Source organism: Seriola dumerili, unplaced genomic scaffold, assembly GCF_002260705.1.
Source record: "Seriola dumerili isolate Sdu_G_001 unplaced genomic scaffold, Sdu_1.0 BDQW01000035.1, whole genome shotgun sequence".
In the NCBI taxonomy this organism is placed as follows: Eukaryota; Metazoa; Chordata; class Actinopteri; order Carangiformes; family Carangidae; genus Seriola; species Seriola dumerili.
This window is the reverse complement of record NW_019174290.1, coordinates 1,526,864-1,539,413: the sequence shown is the minus strand read 5'-3', so window position 1 is coordinate 1,539,413 and position 12,550 is coordinate 1,526,864.

Sequence of the window (12,550 nt, the reverse complement as noted above, 5' to 3'; positions counted from 1 at the left end):
ACAACATCTTGTGGAATCCATGCCGCGAACAATGGAGGCTGTTTCGGGAGCAAAGAGAGGAGCTACCCGGTATTAGTATGATGTTGCTAATGAAGTGCTCAGTGAGTGTAGTTGAAAGCTCTGGAAAAATCAGTTTTGCCCATGTAGGCTATGTATTGCTAATACACTGCAACATACCTTTACAAGCATCATAACATACAATTACTAAATCACATCCTGTGTTTTAATGCCACCATGAAAAACTTTCCAATGTGTACTTTCCATTTTATGTCACAAGACACTAAATCTTCTCTAAAGCTTCTCAATACTGAAACTTAACACCTGCCAATGTGACTAAACATTTGATGAACTTTGACCCTTTTTTTGCTGCAAGGAAACCGTTTTACAATGTTTAATGATGATGTTTAAGTGACCTTATATTTTGCAAGATGTAGGGGAAAATATGTGTTTGTTTTCTTAAACCCTGAATGTCACACCACCCATTTTATCTCACAACTGAATCATCAGTTGATGGTTTCAGATACGATTCTCGGAAACATTTGGCTATAATACAGTTGAATGTATGGATTTCGGTTAGAAGTGTTTTTCCTTCTGACCTTTTCAAAAACTTGGGTGGGCAGATGTGTTGCTTTCAGTTTGTCTGTTTTATATTTTTGAGTGCAGCGCAACTTCTTTCGTTTTCCAAATGCAATTATCAGAGTTCAAGTCTGTGAAAAGCAATGAGTCCGACGCCAAGTAAATGCTCAGAAACATGAATGTCTGTATGAATTGTGTCAACCTCAGCGTCAACCTCATGGTGGCGCTAAGAGTGGTAGTCAAAGGATCGCCAAAGTCACTGGGATACATCATCTGGGAACCATCAATATCCGTACAAAATTTTGTGCCAATCCGTCCATTAGGGATGTGCTAGCTGGTTAGCTTGGGGCTTGCCCCGGCCCGTCTCGTCACTTTCCGATAGCGACTCACTGTAGCTTCCAATCTGCCCTGAAGCCTTAGCGCAGGTCAGAGGGGGTATTATAACTTCTCGTCCTGTAAAAGCAATGATGGCTGAAGCTCTTGTCCAGCGACAGTCACCACCACCTGTGTGAAAGAAACCAAACTGACATATAGCCCCTTCAATGCTATTTCACTTAATAAATGTGTATCTTGCTCTTGATGCCACGCCTCTTACTCTTCTCCTATTTGAACAAGTACAAACAGTGGTAAGAATAGGATGTGATTTTTGGCTGAAAAGGGGTTTTGTTTCAGCATTTCTTATCACAGGGGAGGCAGATTTCCTGCGCCGCATGACATAAAGAGGAAACACTGCTGATAACTTAAACAAACAGACACATATTGAGAGAATCAAAGGCAAACAGCAAAGCCATACCTCTCATTATTTCTTCTTCTGCCTGTCTTTGTCATAAAAACCTCCTCATCCCCTGCCTTCAAGAGTAAGAGCGGCTCACTGCCTTCACTTTCATCCTGGTGGAGATCATGTAGAGCCACAAACGCTGAACCTGCAAATGCACCCACAAAGTTACACCCCATTTATGATGGCTTTCATTTCCTCTCAAACCATATCAGTGCAGCCACAGCGTGAGCATGAAGCTGTGTTTGTATGCGCCAGTGTGTATCTGGATAACGTTGCGGTTGTGTGAATGGATGTGGACTAAAGAATCTCTATTTATATTCTTCTCAGGAGCTGCGTATATTTGTGTGCACTGCTCTCTTTTCCCTTTTGTCTGTGTGTTTACAGCAAAGTGGTGGTTCTCTGTGGCTCAGTGTGGGTTTGATATGTACAATTGAAACTTAGAAGGACAGTCTAGCCTCATACAGTTCCTCCCTCTCTTTCTCTTTCATCTGTAGAAACCCCCTCTGCCCACCCCCCCCACCCCTTAGCATAATCCCCTTGTCTTTGATTTCTGCCCCTAAAATCTCCCTCCTCTCTGCCCTCCTCTCCTTGTTTTCCCTCTCTCCTTGCTTTCTCCTCCCTTGTTTCATCTTGTCAATATGTTGCAGGATTCAGAGTGCAAGGTCACAGTTTTCCAAGCCTCAAGTTGGGACTTTTCCCCCGTTTCCTCTCACTCCTCTAACTCCCGCACTCACATTAAAAAAAGAAAACATTCATGAGCTTTTAAATTCACTTTCATCTCCACGTTTAGATTAATAGAAGATCAACTCCTGCTTAAATGTGGTTACTCCAGTGAAAAAAAAGAGAAAGTGTAGAGCTTTGTGACTGTGAGTGGGAAGGAGAACAAACAACAAGGATGTTTTCCTCCTTTTTTCTTGCTGGAGCGAGGGATCGCTCTCAGACCACATCTAGAGGAGGAGAGGAGGGAAGGAGCGAGGGAAGGAGGGAGGGAGGGGGCGAATGATCAGGGCTAGGGGGGAGAGAGAGGAGAGAAGCTTTGTGGCTATCGTGGCGTCAGTCACGGTTTCAGGGGATTCTGATTCACAATGTGATATTGATTAAAGCTTTTCTCTTCTCAGAAAAAAAGACACGAGGATCAGGAAACAATTAATCTGCTTGTGCATTTGTCCCTGTGTGTGTGTTTAAAGAAATGATTCAATGATAATCTGTCTTTTGAGTATTTGAAAGGTGGCTTTGTAGCCTCTTTGCTAGTGCACAGCAGCTGTAGTCACCTTGGATTCACAGCAGCTAATATAGAGTCTAATCAAGAGCCAGAATAACATCAGGGGGAAAAAAAAACTTGCCAAAGAACCCATTTCAACTTCTCAAACTACTCCTGCAGCATAATCCTACTCTCTGCTCTCAGTCCATCAGTATGCACCAATGAGGTAAAGTGGAAAACTGCCAGAGGCTTCAGACCTCTAGAGACACAAAAGCTTTAGGTGCACTGTGTTTCTGTTGGCTTTTAGCCATGCTACCATGCTGGCTCCATGGTTGGCAATGTCACTTTGTCCTTTCACCACTTTTGTGGTTTGAAAATTGTTTGAATGTTTGAAATTTGTGACTTTGCATAAAATGCCTCAACAACTACTGGATGGATTATATGTCTAAAAACTCAGACTCACTTTAAATGGATCACTGGTTTCTGTTCATTGAGTATGTGGATCAATTCTTTCCAGCATTTTGATTGATAATGTCATTCATAAGTAGACATGCTGATCTTTTCTACTGTAAACTTTGAATGCCATTACCCTGTATTTTCCTCTTCCTTTTTTCAAAACGTATATTGTTTTACTGGTGGATACTGTTTTAGTTATAATTTAGTTATATTTATTCTTGCCTTGATCCTTGAATTTTTGTGGTACACTCACAAACCTACTTATTTATCATATAAAGCATCCACTGCAATATGACAGGCTTATTCTGTTATTAGGATAAAATATATGAATGGACTTCATGTTACTCTCAACATTGGGAGTCTGCAATTATCCAACTGTATTGTATCTTTTTTTGTGTTTATTTTGGTTTAGCGAAATTGAGGAAAATAAATAAATAATTTTGTAATAACTTTGGTGTTCCCCTGAGTTTTCCTCAAAGAACCACCATCAGTTCAAAAATGTAAATTGTTCAATAATTTGGTTTATGACCAAATACCTACAAGACCAATGTCATTTCCACCAGCCTCAGCTTTAGCTATGAATTTACTGTAGTGCTGATTAGCGAATGTAAACATGCTAAACAGATGGTGAACATAAAAAACATTATACCTGCTAAATATCAGCATGTTAGCATGTTAATGTTAGCATTTAGCTCAAAGCACCATTCGTTGAATTACAGCCACAAAGAGCGGCTAGCAGGGCTCAGTGTGACCTTTTACCTTGACCCTAACCGGCCTCACTCCTTCTGCCTAAACCTGACCAATGAAACCAGTGAAGGCAACGATCATTAGCCAATCAGAGACAGTGTAGGGCGGGGCATGTCAACTCTATGGTTGGGTTCCTAAGTTTACAACCTACTGCTGTAGCATGGATAGCTAATCGGAGGATAAAATCAAAATGAAGGAAAAGCGTATTGCAATTTTTTGGGCAAACCACCAGAGAGCACAGGTGAAGTCCAGGCTTCCCAGGAGAGCAGCTCCACCAGCATCGTTTTCGTTTGGTTGTAATTTTTCCACGGAGACTGCCCGAGAGTTAGCGTTAGCACCGCTAAGGAGCATGCTGCTAACAGGTGTCAAGCTAGGACTGACATGGCGGCATTTGAGGAGCCTATCCAGCCACACAAGTTCAACTTTCCGGCCAGACGTTTTGGGAAAGAAACTTTAAACTGTGTATTTACACCAACTTAATTTGCTAAATGGAAGTGGCTTCATTACGTGGCGGATTGTGGTCGGTTTGTGTGTTTTGCTTGCGTGAAAAAGCAGCAGAGGGAAACCGGTTGATTCGGTGCCCCTTCACCTCCCCGAGGAGCTGGACCCAGGCCGTCCTGACCGCCAGCTCAAAATGCCTGGCGACGCCACCAGAGAGTCTCGTGTCACAGTTCAAGATGAAGCAACATGTCTGTCTAATATCCATCCACGACCAAGAGCTCTGTTTACAGACGCTGAAAAGCTCAGTCTTGTCTGTGCCTGCTCATCTGTGTGGCCTCACCCGAACGGACCTTCTCCGACGTGCATGGCGTGAAAACACGGCTACAGCAACACCATGACCCCGAGGAAAACAACTCACTTCTCCCTGATGCATGTCCAGACTGACATTTTGAACTCATTGGACATCCATGCCCGTATGAGAGACTTAACTTCCACAACACCTGAGCGCGAGGCCACATCTGGATTATTATAACCACTGGAGCACCTGGCCTGCAGCTTAAGGTAAACTATTTGGTTTATTATGAGCTGCCGCCGAGCAGTTTAATATTCAGTCGTCATTTACTTTAAACGTCACACTGATATATCTTTGTTGAAAACAATGTGCGTATTTTGGATATTTTCTTGTGTGCCGCGCGCTATGGGCTTTTGGACATGCGTATTGCAATGTTATGGCATTATTGTGAGCTATTATTGTGCAATAGCATCACTGAGTCCTTTTTTTTTATAGACCTGGCTGCTGTTGTTGTTGTTGCTGCTACTTTTTTGGTGTGTGTGTGTGTGTGTGTGTGTGTGTGTGTGTGTGTGTAATAGTATTGTTGTAGGCCTGTGTTGTATTTGTATGGGTTGGGGTAAAATGCTCCTGCTGCAACCCCAACTTAAAATACCTTCCTGCTGCAGTGAGCCTGTGTGTGTGTGTGTGTGTGTGTGTGTGTGTGTGTGTGTGTGTGTGTGTGTGAATGTGTGAATGTGTGAGTGTGAGACAGAGAGCGAGACAGAGAGATAGAGAGAGAATAAAATTAACATTTAAGAGAAAAAAATGTGTTTTAGACTCAAGGACAGGCAATGAGAAACAGACAGATCTTTTATATAAAACAATGTGGATGGAGCACACAGGGCTTTCGCTGGCTCAGCTCACATCACTTTTGTTTGTTCTCTCTTTTCTCTATTTTTATCCATCCCGCTCTCTTTTCTTGATTCTCTCCATCCACTCACTTTTGTTCAGAACATTCATTATCTCATTGTGTGTCTGTGCTACACCATCTTGATTTACTGCCGTGATGTAGGTACTTTCCACTGTGAAGCATTGAACAGAGAGGGGATGCAGACAATCTTGTGTGTGTGTGTGTGTGTGTGTGGTCATGCCAAAAGCTCCCTGTTCACTGCTTGTGTTTCTCATCATACGCCTCTTTTCAAACTTGAATGCAATTACAACCACATTAAGAATGAAATACGTGAGTGTTTTCAATCAGAGACCTTCTGTTTCTTCTCCTGAATAAATAAACCTGCAGACAAGAGAAATTTCCTTCACTATATGGGATGTTTGACATTTTCCAGTATGCATGTGGGTGTGTGTGTGTGTGTGTGTGTGTGTGTGTGTGTGTGTGTGTTAGTGTGTGTGTGTGCATGCGGCTACAACAAGAGGTCTTATCATCTTAACCAGGATTTTGTACAGTCATGTGTTTCTCATTAAAATACTTCCCTCCATTTTGGTTAAAAGGACTGCTACTGCACAGTCAATATGTTAATTGAAAAAACTAGTGCTGTGTGTGTGTGTGTGTGTGTGTGTGTGTGTGTTAGTGTGTGTGTGTGTGTGTGTGTGTGGTCTTTACACTTATCTTATTTACTGTTACTGTTAGTTATAGTCCTACTAAGGAGACTAGCAAGTGTTTCAGCTCACCAGCACCTGTGTCACTAAGACTTGGGCGTGACACGGTGTCATATGATAGATAATATTGTGACAACACTACTACTGCTGCTGCTACTGCTGCTGATAATGATGATGATAATGATAATGATGATGATAACAAAATGCTCAAAGCACCAGACATTTCCAGACTTAAAAAGCAGCAAGTCATAATCATATGATTAATCGAAAACAGAAATAAATCTTCATGGATGACCTGGCAGCTTCTTACGTAAAGCTGATTAACTTGGACCATGTGAGTTCATTAAATGATATCGCAACTGCACATACCACTCAATGTGGGTGTGTGTTTCTCTGTGTGTGAGTGTGTGTATGGGTCAAAGGCGCCTCGAGGAGCACTTGGAGTCAGTGTATGATCTGCAGGGAATTGAAGCGCAGAATCCCTGATCACAAGATTTCACAGCAGTCAACCGAATAAGTCTGCTGTGTACATTGTGTGCATGTTACATGGTGTGTTACACAGTTTGTCTGCCTGTGTGTGTGTGTGTGTGTCTGTGTCTCAGAGGCAAAGTGAAGCAGAGACAAGCAGATGAAGTTGGAGATTGACAGATGTGACTTTCACAGGCGTGTTGATGTGTTAAAAAGTCTGTTGAGCTTTGATTAATTATTAAAGACAGAATATTACATGTAGTGACAGATGGAGACAGAGGAGGAAAGAGGCAGGGAGTCACTGTTTAAAGTCTTATGGTAAAAACTCCCAATCCTTGGTTTTGTTTGTCCAAGTTATTAAGTATTAATCTGAGATTTACATAACAGAATACATTGAAGGTGAATGTAATTCTGTTTCTGGCAGAATTTAAAAGCATGATCTCTTCCCAGAAACAGAGTGCATTCACATTCACATGTGTAGGTTGTGTTCTTTGCATATAAACATCATATCCTGGTTTCAGGAGCCCGGAGAAGCTCTTACTCCAGATTTAAACCTACAGTCATTGAGCTTTTTGGTCACTTGGGGGCAGCAGAAAAAAAGCTGTGAACACAACACTGACATATTGTCACCTTATAAAGCTGGTATGATAAACATGTTGGAGGCCATCTTTGACAATACCAATCAGCAACAGGTGCAGCAAACGTCTCACCTCACTGCGCTGCAGGACAGAGAGGTTCAGGAGATCCTTTGTTCCCACTGCCATCAGGCTATACAACACCTCAGCCAAAGGATGTGGACTAATCTAATTATTATTGTTTAATTATTATTAACTGTTATTATTATCAACAATGAGCTAATGGACACATTAATTTCCCCGAGGGGATAAATAAAGCATCCATCCACCATCCATCCTTCCATCCATCCATCCATCCATCCATCCATCCATCCATACATACATACATCCTTTTTAGCTCTGTTTTGGTCGCCGCCAACTAGGTCATAAAATTAAAAACAAAAAATAGTCTGAAATGCTCCATAGAGCTGAGGCGTTGAGAGTCTCTGTGGGTTCACGACAACGAGTGACCCCTTTCACAGTACACACAGCCTTTTGATCCACTATTAGCATAACAGTAATGATTTTAGCAGCTTTAGTCCAAGATGACGACAACTCTAAACCCAGAACTTGGCTTTGGTCTCCTATCAAACACATTCATACAGTTTGTCTGAAGGTACAAGAGGGCTGGATGTGTGTATGACATTGTTAAAAATTGTAGTGTGTGTGTGTGTGTGTGTGAGATCTAATAGAACAAGCTTGTGGGAGACTTTAATGGAACTGCCGAATGAGAAATGTAGTAGAGGAGTTGTAAAGGGCAACAGGGCTGTTATGAGGACAAGTCTGATTCATTCAGTGGTGCGGTAAGAGTTAGTTAGACTCATGGCCTTGTGATGCAGAGCATGACACCAGAGAGAATCAAATATGGAGGCAGTGCGGCGTTTGCTTTTTCTCCTATCACCTTTTTGCTTCCTGCCATCACCTCTCCCACGATCGCACCACATGATGCACAGCACTCCCACCGCACACCAGCTCTGCATTATCACTCACATCAAAGGCATCGACAGGATGATAAAGCCTACTGTGTGTGTGTGTGTGTGTGTGTGTGTGTGTGTGTGTGTGTGTGTGTGTGTGTGTGTGTGTGTGTGTCTTACAGCAAGGGCTGCAGAAAACAAATAATGAAGAGAAGAGCTGTTTCATTTGGGTTGAAGCCAAGAGACATGTAATCAGTGTGGATTAATATCACCACACACATGTACATACACACACACGAGGGAGGAAAGGGTGAAGGGAAAATAACAAATGAATGAAAAGAAAACAGAGGAATATGAAGGCGAGAGATTCATGTGTCTGCTGGCAGCAAACACACACACTTTCCCAGGACTCAGACAGCAAGCCGCAGATAGACAGATAGATCTCACAGTATATATCACCACATCAGCCACCCGGCCATGTGAGTAGATAAATGGAGCCAAAAATTTCCGTTGATTTCCTTGATTAAAACTTGCATCTTTATTTCTCAAAGAAAGAAAGGCGACTTCATCTGCTTTAGAAAATGTTTAAAGAGCCACAGACCTTGGTTTTATAGCTGCTTGTTTGATTTGAAAAGAAAAATTCTCTTAGTTTTGTGCGTCATTTTACGCGCCTTTCGGTCTTAGCCTGACATACTTGGTATCGCTGCAGATCTCCACCAGAATTGAAAACAAATTTCTCAGGCTTTGTGCGACGTTTGGCTGCACGTCATCATCAGTTTACAGGAATTCACCAGGTTAAGAGGTTAAACTTGTTTTTGTTACCTTTAACTAAAACCTTCGACTCTGTTGCTTTTACCTCAGCCAGCTGCTGCTCTCAGTGTTTTCCTCTCCGACGCCTGAAATTCTACCGACTGATTTGCCCCCCCCCCCTTCCCCTGGTGATTCACCCTTGACCTCTGTTCCCCTGGTCCCTGAAATTCATACCATCTGCCCTGACCTACTGCAACACACACACACACTGATTTCCACACACATTTAGCAACTTTAACCTCCCCATCTTTTGAGGCTCTGTGAAATCTAACCAACCGACCCTAAGCCATGACAAATGCAGGGGAGCCTCTGGTCTGTGTGTGGAGCCTCAGCCCAGTCGTGATGTCATCTGGCGCTGGAAAGTGAATCTGTTGAACTGACATGACCTTGAAACAGGTAAAAGCGCCAGTCTAGACTCCGTGGTGATAACTGTTGAAGGTGAGATGTCTCTGCTGTGCTTTGTTACACCTTCAGTGTAATTGAATATGCCTTATGACTGAATACTGAATTGAGGGAGCAGACAGGAGGAAGATGAAGGAGGGTAAAACGGGAAAATGAAGCAGCAGATCAGGTTTTGTTTGTCTCCACAGAGTGATAAATCTACAGCTGCTACTCAATCTTAAACATATGTATCTGGTTAAAACTGTCTGTGTGTGAGAACTGAATTTTACTTGCTGAAAGAGACGTTCAGTTTTACAACACGTGAAACTTACGGTAACTGGTGAAACTCCCTGTGAGCGTGTGTGTGTGTGTGTGTGTGTGTGTGTGTTGTAAACGTGGCTGCATGGGAACACGGATTAATTTAGTATGTCATGCTATAAGAATGTTATACTATAAAAAAACTCCCCCGCCTGATCACATAACTCAGTATGTAAAAACAGAGACAACAAATGAGACAAAACTATGCGTCTGCAAACAAAACCATGATTACTCGTAGCAGCTGGAGCCTCAAGTCACATCTCCTTGACGTCTGTATTTTGCCAAGAAGCCTCAAATATTTGTTACATCGCTGAATAATTCAAATGTGTTCAGTGTCACAGTCAGTAATAAATCATGTAGTATGTATATATATATATATATATATACACATATATTACAAGAGTCAGATATGGTGGTAAAATTGCTGCTTAGGCTGGAATAATGTAAATAATATTTACAAATTCACCTGAGAAGAACTCCTGCAAACTGTCCCACTTACTGCTGAAATATTTTATTGATTACAACGTTTCAGTGGGTCCGACCTTCTTCGGGTGTGTCGGCAGCATCACGACACTTCTGTATTTACAGACGGTGACAAATTGAAGTGTCTTAGAGAGGTGGTGGGTCAGAACAGCTTCAACGCTTCTCTGGACTTTACTGGAGGGATGAACACAATTCTTCTAAAAGATATTCCCTCGTCTGGTGATTTGATGATGGTGGTAGAGAGCGCTGTCCGACACGTCGGTCCAAAATCTCCCACAGCTGTTCAGCTAGGTGAAGTCCTTGTGAATGTGAAGGCCACTGCACATGATTCACATCATTTTCATATTCATCAAACCATTCAGCGACCTCTCGTGCTCTGTGGACGGGGGCACTATCATCCTCTGTCGCCACTCATTCTTCAGATTTCTCCATTTATTTGTCACCCCTCGGGGAGCTGCCTCAATTATCCAGTCAGCCAATCAGAGTACTGATACTACAGCGATCGGTTTGACTGATGATCACCTTGACCTTACACAGAACATATGAATCACCAGTCAGCAAATAGCATTAAAAAGGTTACAAAGATGTAACAATGCCAATAAATCTATGTAAGCTCAAAACTCTCAAGATACTGATATATCATGAATCTTACAGTCTTATCAAACAAAGGCCACTAAATCTGTTTTTATAAACAAGTCAAAAGGGGTAAAGAGAGATAAAAGTCTCATCTCCATGAAAAGAGAAAAATCACATATAACAGAGATGAATTAAACATGTCGCCTCATTACATGAACACACATTACTCCAGTTTGACTGAAGTCTGCTTAAAAACTACATATCCAGCTGAGCCTTTAAAAAGATTTAAACTCTGCATTTGTGACCTGATTTTAATTAATTACATCTTGAAGAAGAATGAATTGGTGCTGACTGCCACAGACGGGCTGGAGAGGAAATGAGACAGACAAAATGCACTGTTGGTTTTGGTCTTTTTTTTATTTTTATAACATTTGGTGACAATAACAAAAATGTAGAATAATTACCGGACTTAATATCCTTTATAAAGAGCTCTGGTCAGTGCCCACAATGCAACACTGGCATCATTTAAAAGACATTTAAACTGCACAGTCCATTTTTCCCTGACACAGAACGATGAAAGAAACTGATGAACTGAAAAGAAAATATATTAAAATAAAATCTTCTTGTTGTAATGAATGGTGATTATTATTTAATCCAGATAACTAGCAGTGAGAATCAGTGAATTCGGAGGTGAGTTTAGCCCTTGTTGATCAGTCAATCAGCAAATCAGTGTCATATAAGTGTTAAATTACAACACTCCTGATGAAGCTGCCCTTTAGACAGAACCAGGTAAAAGAAACTGATCAATGTAATTTCCTCACAGGCGTAGCCGAGCAGGAATGTGTCTGAGCCTGGTGCGCATGAGGTGTGTGAGTGATAATAACGCTTCAAATATGGCAACGCATTAATCTGTCAGGATGAAAGGAGCTGACACCTTTCAGTTTGTGTGGCTGTGATAGTGACAGAGACGGAGTCTAATCTTATCAGCGAGGTACTAACAGGCCTGCAGCAGAGGTGTGTCGCATCAGTCTGACACCTGCAAATCTCCACTCACACACTGCCAATTACATCCTCCTTATGGACTGATCTGTCACATATACACACACACACACACACACACACACACACACACACACACACAGATGCCCACACATAGCACAAACACATTGGACTGCATTACAAACCCATTTTACGTGTACATTTCTTCTGTTTTCAACTCTGTTGTACCGCTGTAATCATCATTAGCCATAATTTACATCCTCATAAAAGTTATGCTGTATGAAAAATCCATGTTTTGAGTATCAAAAATGGCAATGTTAAAGGAGCAGTAGCTCTTGGCTTTCTTGCCAACAGTTGTCAGTTGAACGGCGCCTCATGTCTGTTTGGTAAATATGAAGCTTAGAGCCAGGAGACAGTTTGTTTAAACCAGCACCTCTAAAGCTCACAGCTGAACATATGATGTTTCCACTTTGTGGGCTGAACTGCTGGAGGTATAGACATGTTTCTCGTTAACAAACATCACTGGATGTGCACGTTTGGGGGTTAAAATCGATTTAGTTGCCGGGCACAACCGTCAGTCAACCGCTGCATTCGGTAGATTATTGATTTTTTTTTTTTGTATATTCTAATGAAATGCCATTTCAGAGCTGCATCTGTCTGTTTGTCTTTCATTTGCGCATAACATTGAGGAAAATATTAGCCACCATGAGTTGACCACCAGTATAGATGGGTTTCTTCTTTACAAGCAAGGGACGATGCACGTGCAGCGCTGGGGTAGAAAACACATTCAGCTAGGTCATATTAGCTTATCTTGTTAGGAACTGAAACAGCTTGCTGGAAACTTGAAATGAGTGTTTGGAGGTGAATTTGTAAGCGACACGTGTCCTTGCATAGCTTTTTTTT